This window comes from Rhipicephalus microplus, unplaced genomic scaffold, assembly GCF_043290135.1.
Source record: "Rhipicephalus microplus isolate Deutch F79 unplaced genomic scaffold, USDA_Rmic scaffold_687, whole genome shotgun sequence".
In the NCBI taxonomy this organism is placed as follows: domain Eukaryota; kingdom Metazoa; phylum Arthropoda; class Arachnida; order Ixodida; family Ixodidae; genus Rhipicephalus; species Rhipicephalus microplus.
In genome coordinates, this window is record NW_027465243.1 from 7501 (window position 1) to 20000 (window position 12500).

Here is a 12500-nt window from a genome sequence, read left to right on the forward strand (position 1 = left end):
CTGTTTGCCACAGTTTTCCCGGTGGTGCCGCACCCGGGCTCGCCCCGGCTGACGCAGTTTTCGCGCCGCCCCGGCTGACGCGGTTTCGTGCCGCCCCGGCAGACGCGGTTTTTTGCGCCGCCCCGGCTGACGCGGTTTTTTGCCGCCCCGGCTGACGCAGTTCGGACTTGGCACTTTTCGGCTGTGCCTGGCTGGCGGCCCACTCACTCGATCGCCATGTCTGTTTGCCACAGTTTTCCCGGTGGTGCCGCACCCGGGCTCGCCCCGGCAGACGCGTTTTTTTTTTTTCTTTCGCCCCGGCTGACGCAGTTTTCGCGCCGCCCCGGCTGACGCGGTTTCGTGCCGCCCCGGCAGACGCGGTTTTTTGCGCCGCCCCGGCTGACGCGGTTTTTGCCGCCCCGGCTGACGCAGTTCGGACTTAGCACTTTTTGGCTGAGCCTGGCTGGTGGCCCACTCACTCGATCGCCATGTCTGTTAGCCACAGTTTTCCCGGTGGTGCCGCACCCGGGCTCGCCCCGGCTGACGCAGTTTTCGCGCCGCCCCGGCTGACGCGGTTTCGTGCCGCCCCGGCAGACGCGGTTTTCGCGCCGCCCCGGCTGACGCGGTTTTTGCCGCCCCGGCTGACGCAGTTCGGACTTAGCACTTTTCGGCTGTGCCTGGCTGGCGGCCCACTCACTCGATCGCCATGTCTGTTTGCCACAGTTTTCCCGGTGGTGCCGCACCCGGGCTCGCCCCGGCTGACGCAGTTTTCGCGCCGCCCCGGCTGACGCGGTTTCGTGCCGCCCCGGCAGACGCGGTTTTCGCGCCGCCCCGGCTGACGCGGTTTCGTGCCGCCCCGGCAGACGCGGTTTTTTGCCGCCCCAGCTGACGCAGTTCGGACTTAGCACTTTTTGGCTGAGCCTTGCTGGCGGCCCACTCACTCGATCGCCATGTCTGTTTGCCACAGTTTTCCCGGTGGTGCCGCACCCGGGCTCGCCCCGGCAGACGCGTTTTTTTTTTTCTTTCGCCCCGGCTGACGCAGTTTTCGCGCCGCCCCGGCAGACGCGGTTTTCGCGCCGCCCCGGCAGACGCGGTTTTTTGCGCCGCCCCGGCTGACGCGGTTTTTTGCCGCCCCGGCTGACGCAGTTCGGACTTGGCACTTTTTGGCTGAGCCTGGCTGGCGGCCCACTCACTCGATCGCCATGTCTGTTTGCCACAGTTTTCCCGGTGGTGCCGCACCCGGGCTCGCCCCGGCTGACGCAGTTTTCGCGCCGCCCCGGCAGACGCGGTTTCGTGCCGCCCCGGCAGACGCGGTTTTTTGCGCCGCCCCGGCTGACGCGGTTTTTTGCCGCCCCGGCTGACACGGTTCGGACTTTGCACTTTTCGGCTGTGCCTGGCTGGCGGCCCACTCACTCGATCGCCATGTCTGTTTGCCACAGTTTTCCCGGTGGTGCCGCACCCGGGCTCGCCCCGGCAGACGCGTTTTTTTTTTTTTTTCTTTCGCCCCGGCTGACGCAGTTTTCGCGCCGCCCCGGCTGACGCGGTTTCGTGCCGCCCCGGCAGACGCGGTTTTTTGCGCCGCCCCGGCTGACGTGGTTTTTGCCGCCCCGGCTGACGCAGTTCGGACTTTGCACTTTTTGGCTGAGCCTGGCTGGCGGCCCACTCACTCGATCGCCATGTCTGTTTGCCACAGTTTTCCCGGTGGTGCCGCACCCGGGCTCGCCCCGGCAGACGCGTTTTTTTTTTTTCCTTCGCCCCGGCAGACGTGGTTCCCCCCCCCCCCTCCGTCTTTCTTTTTGTTTTTTTTTTTCGCCGCGGCTGAAGTGGATTTTTCGGTGCCTCGACGCCCCGGTAGTCGCGGTTTTTCCGTTTCCGCACGGCCCCGGCTGACGCTGCTCGGTCACAGTCGCCTTTTGTGGTGATTGCAGACTTCTTGAGCGCGGGTGTTTTTTTTTTTTGTTGTTGTTGTTGTTTTATTACGCATTCGCTCCAGCAGACGCTGTTTAGACTTTTTGTTTCCTCTTTTATCCTGCGACGAGGTGACGAGGTTTATTCGGTGCCCCGCCGCCCCGGCTGAAGTGATTTTTCCTGTCCCGTGCCGCCCCGGCTGACGCGGTTGGGACTTCGCGTTTGTTCGGCCGCCACGGGTTTTGGCGCACTCGCTCGGTTGCTTGTTGTTGCCACTTGTTGCGAACCCAGGTTTCTTGAGCGAGCGCGGGCGTTTTTTCTTCCTTTCTTTCTTTGTTCTATGTGTTAGCGAATCGGCCTTTAATATCACACGAGGACTCACAACCAACAATTTTCAGTTTGAAGTGTAAAAAATCTGCAGGTGTTGACGTAACTGACTTGCCCCGTACCCTTGAGTACATCCATGAAGTTCTCGTAGTACTACTAAATCGCATTATTCCAAGTGGAGAAATTCCCATAAACTTGCAAACCTCTACACGAAAATCGGTGCGCGTGATAAAGTTGAAAATTATCGTCCGATATCAAATGTGCCTTCTATAACACAAATTCTAGGAAAAAAAAAAAAAAAACACTTGTTCGCCGTTTTCTGCGCCGTGACTGGCAGCACTCCGGCGAAGCGAAACGGGGTCGATTCGAGCACGATATCGGCGTCTTTCGACGTGCTCGCCGGCGACCGTCGCACGAGTACGTCGCACGAGCGCGTCTGCCGGGGCGCCGTTTGCGAAGCCGACGCAAAAGTGGGAACCGCCGCTCGGATGATCGCCGCTTTCGGCAGAGTGAGTGTTGGCACTCCGGGGAAGCGAAACAGCGTGAATGCGCCCACGAAATCGGCGTATTTTGAAGTGCCCGCCGGCGACCGTCGCACGAGTACGGTAAACCGCGTCAGCCGGGGCGTAGTTCGGGACGCCGACGAAAAAGTGGGAAGCGCAACTCGGATCTTCGCCGTTTTTGCAGGAGTGAGTGGCGGCCCTCCTGCGAGACCAAGAAGCATCGATTCGTGCACGAATTCGGCGCCTTTCGACGTGATCGCCGGCGACCGTCGCTCGAGTAGGGCAAACCGCGTCTGCCGGGGCGGGCTTCGGGACGCCGATGCGAAAGTGGGAAACGCTGCTCGGATGTTCGCCGTTTTTGGCCGAGTGAGTGCTGGCACACGGGCGAAGCCAAACGGGGCCGATTACGGCACGATATCGGCGTCTTTCGACGTGCCCGCCGGCGACCGTCGCACGAGTACGGTAAACCGCGTCAGCCCGGGCGGAGTTCGGGACGCCGATGCGAAAGTGGAGAACGCCGCTCGGATCTTCGCCGTTTTTGGAGGAGTGAGTGGCGGCACTCCGGAGAAGCCAGGGAGCGCCAATTAGCGCACGATATCGGCGTCTTTCGACGCGCTCGCCGGCGACCGTCGCACGAGTAGGGCAAACCGCGTCTGCCGGGGCGGGGTTTACGACGCCGACGCAAAAGTGGGAACCGCCGCTCGGATGTTGGCCGTTTTTGGCAGAGTGAGTGCTGGCACTCCGGCGACGCGAAAGAGCGCGAATGCGCCCACGAAAGTGGCGTATTTGGACGTGCGTGACGGCGACCGCTGCAGGAGTACGAAAAACCACGTCAGCCGGGGCGAGCGACACACGGCGGTCTGGGTGCTTATCGCTGCTATTATAGGGGCACCCCGGCAGACGCAGAAAAAAAAAAAAAAATTTTCGACCTTCTTTTTTGCTGGTCGAGCTCGGGTAACCCAGGTCGCAATGGGAGCCGCGCACGAAAGCGGCGTCGCGAGACGCGTTCGCGGTCGCTAGTCGCACGAGCTCGGCAACCGCGTCAGCCGGCGCGGAGTTCGGGATGCCGACGGCTAAGTGGGTACCGCTGCTCGGATGTTCGCCGTTTTTGGCCGAGTGAGTGCTGGCACTCCGGTGAAGCCAAGGAGCGCCAATTCGTGCACGATATCGGCGTCTTTCGACGTGCCCGCCGGCCACCGCCGCACGAGTACGGCAAACCGCGTCTGCCGGGGCGGGGTTCGCGACGCGTACGCAATAGTGGGAACCGTCGCTCGGATGTTCGTCGTCTTTGGCCGAGCGAGTGCTGGCACTCCGGCGAAGCGAAACGGGGCCGATTCGGGCACGATATCGGCGTATTTCGACGTGCTCGCCGGCGACCGTCGCACGAGTACGGCAAAGCGCGTCTGCCGGGGCGAGGTTTGCGACGCCGACGAAAAAGTGGGAAGCGCCGCTCGGATCTTCGCCGTTTTTGCAGGAGTGAGTGGCGGCCCTCCTGCGAGACCAAGAAGCATCGACTCGCGCACGATATCGGTGTCTTTCGACGTGCCCGCCGGCCACCGCCGCACGAGTACGGCAAACCGCGTATGCCGGGGCGGGGTTGGCGACGCCGACGCAAAAGTGGGAACCGCCACTAGGATGTTCGCCGTTTTTGGCAGAGTGAGTGCTGGCACTCCGGCGAAGCGAAAGAGCGCGAATGCGCCCACGAAAGTGGCGTGTTTGGACGTGCTTGACGACGACCACCGCAGGAAAACGAAAAACCACGTCAGCCGGGGCGAGCGACCCATGGCGGTCTGGGTGCTTATCGCTGCTATTATAGGGGCACCCCGGCAGACGCAAAAAAAAAAAAAAAATTTTTTTCGACATTCTTTTTTGCTCGTCGACCTCGGGTGACCCAGGTCGCAGTGGGAGCCGCGCACGAAAGCGGCGTCGCGAGACGGCTTCGCGGTCGCTAGTCGCACGAGCTCGGCAACCGCGTCTGCCGGGGCGGAGTTCGGGACGCCGACGGCTAAGTGGGAACCGCCGCTCGGATGTTCGCCGTTTGTGGCCGAGTGAGTGCTGGCACTCCGGCGAAGCCAAACGGGGCCGATTCCGGCACGATATCGGCGTCTTTCTACGTGCTCGCCGGCGACCGTCGCACGAGTACGGCAAAGTGCGTCTGCCGGGGCGGGGTTTGCGACGCGTACGCAATAGTGAGAACCGTCGCTCGGATGTTCGTCGTCTTTCGCCGAGCCAGTGCTGGCAATCCGGCGAAGCCGAACGGAGCCGATTCGGGCACGATATCGGCGTCTTTCCACGTGCTCGCCGGCGACCGTCGCACGAGTACGGTAAACCGCGTCAGCCGGGGCGGAGTTCGGGACGCCGATGCGAAAGTGGGAAGCGCCGCTCGGATCTTCGCCGTTTTTGGAGGAGTCAGTGGCGGCACTCCGGTGAAGCCAAGGTGCGCCAATTCGCGCACGATATCGGCGTCTTTCGACGTGCCCGCCGGCCACCGTCGCACGAGTACGGCAAACCTCGTCTGCCGGGGCGGGGTTTGCGACGCCGACGCAAAAGTGGGAACCGCCGCTCGGATGTTCGCCGTTTTTGGCAGAGTGAGTGCTGGCACTCCGGCGAAGCGAAAGAGCGCGAATGCGCCCACGAAAGTGGCGTGTTTGGACGTGCTTGACGACGACCACCGCAGGAAAACGAAAAACCACGTCAGCCGGGGCGAGCGACCCATGGCGGTCTGGGTGCTTATCGCTGCTATTATAGGGGCACCCCGGCAGACGCAAAAAAAAAAAAAAATTTTTTCGACATTCTTTTTTGCTCGTCGACCTCGGGTGACCCAGGTCGCAGTGGGAGCCGCGCACGAAAGCGGCGTCGCGAGACGGCTTCGCGGTCGCTAGTCGCACGAGCTCGGCAACCGCGTCTGCCGGGGCGGAGTTCGGGACGCCGACGGCTAAGTGGGAACCGCCGCTCGGATGTTCGCCGTTTGTGGCCGAGTGAGTGCTGGCACTCCGGCGAAGCCAAACGGGGCCGATTCCGGCACGATATCGGCGTCTTTCTACGTGCTCGCCGGCGACCGTCGCACGAGTACGGCAAAGTGCGTCTGCCGGGGCGGGGTTTGCGACGCGTACGCAATAGTGAGAACCGTCGCTCGGATGTTCGTCGTCTTTCGCCGAGCCAGTGCTGGCACTCCGGCGAAGCCGAACGGAGCCGATTCGGGCACGATATCGGCGTCTTTCCACGTGCTCGCCGGCGACCGTCGCACGAGTACGGTAAACCGCGTCAGCCGGGGCGGAGTTCGGGACGCCGATGCGAAAGTGGGAAGCGCCGCTCGGATCTTCGCCGTTTTTGGAGGAGTCAGTGGCGGCACTCCGGTGAAGCCAAGGTGCGCCAATTCGCGCACGATATCGGCGTCTTTCGACGTGCCCGCCGGCCACCGTCGCACGAGTACGGCAAACCTCGTCTGCCGGGGCGGGGTTTGCGACGCCGACGCAAAAGTGGGAACCGCCGCTCGGATGTTCGCCGTTTTTGGCAGAGTGAGTGCTGGCACTCCGGCGAAGCGAAAGAGCGTGAATGCGCCCACGAAAGTAGCGTATTTGGACGTGCTTGACGGCGACCGCCGCAGGAGTACGAAAAACCACGTCAGCCGGGGCGAGCGACCCACGGCGGTCTGGGTGCTTATCGCTGCTATTATAGGGGCACCCCGGCAGACGCAGAAAGAAAAAAAAAAATGGGGACATGGCGTGCGTCACCGTGCGGCTTCGCAGCGTTGCCGAAGTCGCCGAGCCCTTCGACTGAGCCGAACGGCGGACAGGGAACGTTGGTCGGCCGTTCTAACCTGTCGGTGCCACGCCGAGACGTCGTTAAGGAAAACCGCGTCGTGGGCCTCTACGACGCCGTCGAGTCGTTGTACGTTTGGTGTCCAGCGTGTCGGCGGCGAGTAGCGGACACGTCGTTCACGACTTCGGTCTTTCGCAGTCGACGCGAACTTGCGGAGAGTCGTGGTGCCTCACGTTTTCGGCAGAAACCGCGGCGGAATTTTCCCGTGCGTGCGCGCACGACCTCGGTGCTGTGCCGTCAGCGTAGTGTTGCACAAACTCGTGGCCTACCCAAGGTGCGGTACGTTTGCGGCCGTATCCTCGGTGGGAATTTCGTGAGTAGGGTCGCAAATTCTACGACCTCGGCGGGTTTGAGAGCGACGTAGACTTGTGGCACGCTCAACATGCCACACGTTTCGGGGCACACCCGCGGTGAAATTTTCTCGAGTACGCTCGTATTAGGGCCCAAGGAGGTCTGGGTACTTATCGCTGCTATTATGTGGGGGTTCTCGTGAGCGGCGTACGCGAAAGCGACCGGGTGTCTGATATGCGGCGGGCTTCGGCCTCGTCAAGCGTGTCCTCGGGTCTGCTCCAGGGGAATCCACGGCAGTCGTCTGCAGCCTCATCCGCTTGATGCGTTAGGGGCTGGTTGTCGGACGGTGCCGTTTTACCACGATATCGAGGTGTGTTCCGTGTCGTCCTCGGGCGATTCAGATGCGAAAGCGCCGAAGACGCGGGCGTGACCCGTCGTCTGGCGGCTTTGCAGTCTCGGCTCCGTTGCTAGTTCCGGCCGGTCCACCGACAGTGCAGCGGGCTTGGGCAACCCGCACGGCGCGACCGAGTCGATGCAACGAAAAAGAGCGAGCATGAACGTGCTTCTTGCCGCACGGCTCCCACTCGTCTTTCGGGAAGGTTGTGCCGTAGCGAGCTCGAACGCCGTCATCTCGGAGTGCAAAATAAGCGTGTTGGGGCGCCTGAAGGTGGCCTCCGCCGCACACAGACTGCGTCCGGCCCGCCGAGGGCGAGGACGGACGCGCAGTCGAACGATTACCTGGTTGATCCTGCCAGTAATCATATGCTTGTCTCAAAGATTAAGCCATGCATGTCTAAGTACCTGCCGAAATAAGGCGAAACCGCGAATGGCTCATTAAATCAGTTATGGTTCCTTAGATCGTTTCTTCCTACTTGGATAACTGTGGCAATTCTAGAGCTAATACATGCAGTGAGCCTGGAGCCCTTTGGGTAACGGGTGCTTTTATTAGACCAAGATCGATCGGGTTTCGGCCCGTATTGTGTGGTGACTCTGGATAACTTTGTGCTGATCGCATGGCCACGAGCCGGCGACGTTTCTTTCAAGTGTCTGCCTTATCAACTTTCGATGGTAGGTTACTTGCTTACCATGGTTGTTACGGGTAACGGAGAATCAGGGTTCGATTCCGGAGAGGGAGCCTGAGAAACGGCTACCACATCCAAGGAAGGCAGCAGGCGCGCAAATTACCCACTCCCGGCACGGGGAGGTAGTGACGAAAAATAACAATACGGGACTCTTTTGAGGCCCCGTAATTGAAATGAGTACACTCTAAATCCTTTAACGAGGATCAATTGGAGGGCAAGTCTGGTGCCAGCAGCCGCGGTAATTCCAGCTCCAATAGCGTATACTAAAGCTGCTGCGGTTAAAAAGCTCGTAGTTGGATCTCAGTTCCAGACGAGTAGTGCATCTACCCGATGCGACGGCTCGGACTGAACATCATGCCGGTTCTTTCTTGGTGCACTTCATTGTGTGCCTCGAGATGGCCGGTGCTTTTACTTTGAAAAAATTAGAGTGCTCAACGCAGGCGAGTCGCCTGAATAAACTTGCATGGAATAATAGAACAAGACCTCGTTTCTGTTCTGTTGGTTTTTGGAATACGAGGTAATGATTAAGAGGGACGGACGGGGGCATTCGTATTGCGGCGCTAGAGGTGAAATTCTTGGACCGTCGCAAGACGAACTACTGCGAAAGCATTTGCCAAGAATGTTTTCATTGATCAAGAACGAAAGTCAGAGGTTCGAAGGCGATCAGATACCGCCCTAGTTCTGACCATAAACGATGCCAACCAGCGATCCGCCTGAGTTACTCAAATGACTCGGCGGGCAGCTTCCGGGAAACCAAAGTATTTGGGTTCCGGGGGAAGTATGGTTGCAAAGCTGAAACTTAAAGGAATTGACGGAAGGGCACCACCAGGAGTGGAGCCTGCGGCTTAATTTGACTCAACACGGGAAAACTTACCCGGCCCGGACACTGGGAGGATTGACAGATTGAGAGCTCTTTCTTGATTCGGTGGATGGTGGTGCATGGCCGTTCTTAGTTGGTGGAGCGATTTGTCTGGTTAATTCCGATAACGAACGAGACTCTAGCCTATTAAATAGGTGCGGGGTTCCCAGCACCTTACAACCTTCTTAGAGGGACAAGCGGCTCCTAGCCGCACGAAACAGAGCAATAACAGGTCTGTGATGCCCTTAGATGTCCGGGGCCGCACGCGCGCTACACTGAAGGAAGCAGCGTGTCTTTATCCCTGTCTGAAAAGACTGGGTAACCCGTGGAACTTCTTTCGTGATTGGGATAGGGGCTTGCAATTGTTCCCCTTGAACGAGGAATTCCCAGTAAGCGCGAGTCATAAGCTCGCGTTGATTACGTCCCTGCCCTTTGTACACACCGCCCGTCGCTACTACCGATTGAATGATTTAGTGAGGTCTTCGGACCGATGTCCGGCGCGGCCTTTCGGTTGCGCCGGTCTGTTGGAAAGATGACCAAACTTGATCATTTAGAGGAAGTAAAAGTCGTAACAAGGTTTCCGTAGGTGAACCTGCGGAAGGATCATTAACGGATTGTGAAGGGTGAGCGCCTCAGCTGCGTCTGCGCCCGACACTTTCTGCCGCTGACCCCGTTTGGACGCGGGGTCGGCTTTTCCCCACGGGGCTGCCTGAATGTGGAGCGGCACCCCGTGACAAATTGTTGCGCCCAGCGGACGCCAACACCGCGACCTTGGACGGTCGGCCAGGTGGCGGACGCGGGTACAAACGGCGCAACGCACTCATAGGTCGGCTTTCGACCCGCCACTGCACCGTGGCTCGAAGCGCTCGAAATGCGCGACCCGACCGCTGCGGGACCGCCTAGTACTGTAAACAGGAGCGGCGGAGCGCGAACGGCGAGTCGTGGTTACGTCGGTAGAAGGCGAGGCTGCGCGTTCCCGAAACGCCAGCCGAGTGCCCTCCCGACCGTTCGAGCGTGCAAGAACGAGACCCGACAATCGCGCGGCGACTGCCAAGTACGAGAGGAACGGCACAAGCGTCGGCGGTCGGTCAAGGAACTGGCGATGTGACGGGTCCGCTGTGCACCAGTGCATACCGTCCCGCCGTCCGCGGCAAGCGCCTCCGCGTCCTCGGGTGACGGAGGCTGCCGGTCGGTTCTTGCAGGCGAGGGATCTCGCTGGCACCGGTTCGCGTTGACGCGCGGCCGGTCATGGCACGGCGATGCGACGGCCGAGGTGCGCAGTACTCGATGGAGGAACCGCACGCTCCGATGACCGTCCCGCCCTCCGCGGCGTATGCGTACCGACCGTAATGGTTGCAGCAGCGCCGGCCGGCTTTTGAATTCGCCACACGAAACACGGTGCGAGATCGCGGTTAGGGGAGCGTCGACGTTGCCAGGCGTTTTGCTTGCTGCCGAGGGAAAGGCGGCACGGCCACGTCGCGCTCGTCGCGATTAGCGGGTCTGCGCGCTTTGGGAAGGTGCCGCAACGACTTGCCGAAAGAGGAAGCACGGAAGAACGAGGGACTTGGACGTCCCGACAATTGAACGCACTTGCGGCCAGGCCCTTGCTGGCTTCGTTCTTCCGCCTCGAGTAGGCTCGTACGCGGCTCCGGCGCCGAAAGTGGTCCTTGGCACCGACTTCGGTGGACGTGGGAAGTGCCGCGCAAGTACGGCGCGCCTGGCTCCACCTGTTGGCTAAAGTAGGCAGCCGGATCGGCATTTTGGTGTGCGGTGGCAAACCGTGGATGCGAAAAAAGCTTGTGCGATTTCGTGGAACAAAAAGCGGGGGTCCCCCTTTTTATGCGGAGGAGACCGACCCGCCCGCCGTGGTGAACCGCGACGCCACGGTAAAAACGGGAGAGGCTTGTCGATGGGACCGTGCATCCCGCGCTCCACGGAGGCCGGGAGGCGGCCGCCCGAGGAAATGTGTAGCCGTCGAGGCCCGCATCTGCGTGCACTCTTATCCAAATGGGTGTACCGCAGGCATTTTCTGGTTAGGCGGGCCAATGAGAGCGAGCACACAACGATACCTACGGGTCCGGCTTGGAGAACCGGCTTCGACGCCTCCCGAGTATTTATAGAGGGGTGGACCACGAAAGCACTCGCAAGTAGCGGAAGCGAAACGCCGTCCGAAACACACCGTTTGCTCGATTTGCGGCAGCCGAAAAAGGCGCGGCAGAGTTTTGGAGTCCAAGCGTGCGCTGAAAAGCGCCCTTCTTGGCCACTGTTTGGCCGAGTGCCAGAAACGTTTGGTTTTGACTGTACGGAATTGAACAAACACTTTTTCACGACTCTAAGCGGTGGATCACTCGGTTCTCGGGTCGATGAAGAACGCAGCCAGCTGCGAGACTTGGTGTGAATTGCAGGACACACTGAGCACTGATTCTTTGAACGCACATTGCGGCCTTGGGTCTTCCCTTGGCTTCGTCTGTCTGAGGGTCGGATCACATATCAAGAGAGCCTTCGGCGCACAAGGGAACGTGAGCCGTCGACTCGTTTTGACCGCGTCGGCAACACGGACAGCACGCTGAACACCTCACAGCGAGCGCCAACAGCGGCCACTCAAGGGCGAGACGGTGGCGACCGTCGTGCCAGAGCCCAACCGAAACGGGGGCGACCGACTGCATTGAGGATGTGGCACCTCGTTGAGACCGCCGCAGGACTTCGAGTCGGAAGGAAGCCTGCAGGGAAAGTGCGGTCGAGGTTGCGTACTCCTCTCTGCGACCGGGCGCGCAAGAGCTGCGAGAGCCACGGACGCGCAACTTTAACGCACGGTAAACACGAGGAGCGAAAGCCGGCCAGCAAAGCTTCTCCAGCCGTGCGCAAAGTGCGCGAGATCGCAGCCTTGCGTTGCGCTTGTTGCCCTCGAAGTAAGCAGGGTGTCCCGTAGACCGGGCGCTCGAACACGCTGCGGGGCCGTGCCTCCTCCAGGCTTTGCCGCGCGAACAGGGAACGTTCGCGCGCAAAGCGCAGGGAGGTGAGGAGGCTGCGCCCGACGTTTGCGGTTCGCTGCGTACGCGGTTGATGCGGAGAGCACGGCGCGACGACTTGCCGCGAAGCGGAAAAAGTCTCCCGCACGAGTTGGCGAAACGTTGGCGAAGCTTAAGGCGTTCTCGTCGTAGTCCGCCGTCGGTCTAAGTGCTTCGCAGTTCCCGTCCCGTTCAAAAAACTGGGCCACTCCAGTTGGGGCGGGGGCGACGCTACACGAGACGATGCCTCTCGCCAGGCTGCGTGGCTGCCCTTGCGGCGGCGGCGACTGGCCTCGGCGGTGTTTGGGCTTTCGACACGGTCGTTTATCACGCAACTGCTCGGACGACGCACGCGCGCAGCGGAATGCCGCTTGCCAGCCTTGTGAAGATGTGACCCTGTACAGGGTTGCGGGCGCACTTGGTAGGGCGTCGTACTCGGTTCGCGATGGGTTTACGAACGTGTCCCGTCACTTCCACGTCACACCGGTTGTGCGCCGCACGCGTGCAGCGGGGAAGCCGATTGCCAGCCTTGTGAAGAAGTGGCCCTGTACAGGGTTGCGGGCGCACTTGGTAGGGCGAGCGCACGCGGTCGTGCAGGAAGTTGATGGAAGCGAATGTATCCGCTGTCGACCTCAGATCAGGCGAGACAACCCGCTGAATTTAAGCATATCACTAAGCGGAGGAAAAGAAACCAACAGGGATTCCCCGAGTAGCTGCGAGC

The 12500-nt window shown here is 60.7% G+C and overlaps 3 non-coding genes across 3 annotated transcripts in view; all 3 read left to right on the top strand.

The window, feature by feature from the left end:
* Window positions 1–7565: 7565 nt before the first annotated feature.
* On the top strand, window positions 7566–9380 carry LOC142795467 (small subunit ribosomal RNA). The gene has a single exon (XR_012893051.1). It is a non-coding gene; the product is annotated as a small subunit ribosomal RNA (ribosomal RNA).
* Window positions 9381–11099: 1719 nt separating this feature from the next.
* Window positions 11100–11252, top strand: LOC142795464 (5.8S ribosomal RNA). Its single transcript, XR_012893048.1, has one exon. It is a non-coding gene; the product is annotated as a 5.8S ribosomal RNA (ribosomal RNA).
* A 1154-nt stretch (window positions 11253–12406) lies between these two features.
* The window catches only part of LOC142795466 (large subunit ribosomal RNA), a 3958-nt gene continuing 3864 nt past the window's right edge, over window positions 12407–12500 (top strand). The window contains exon 1 of the ribosomal RNA XR_012893050.1: window positions 12407–12500. This exon is cut by the window's right edge and continues 3864 nt beyond it. This is a non-coding gene — a ribosomal RNA (large subunit ribosomal RNA).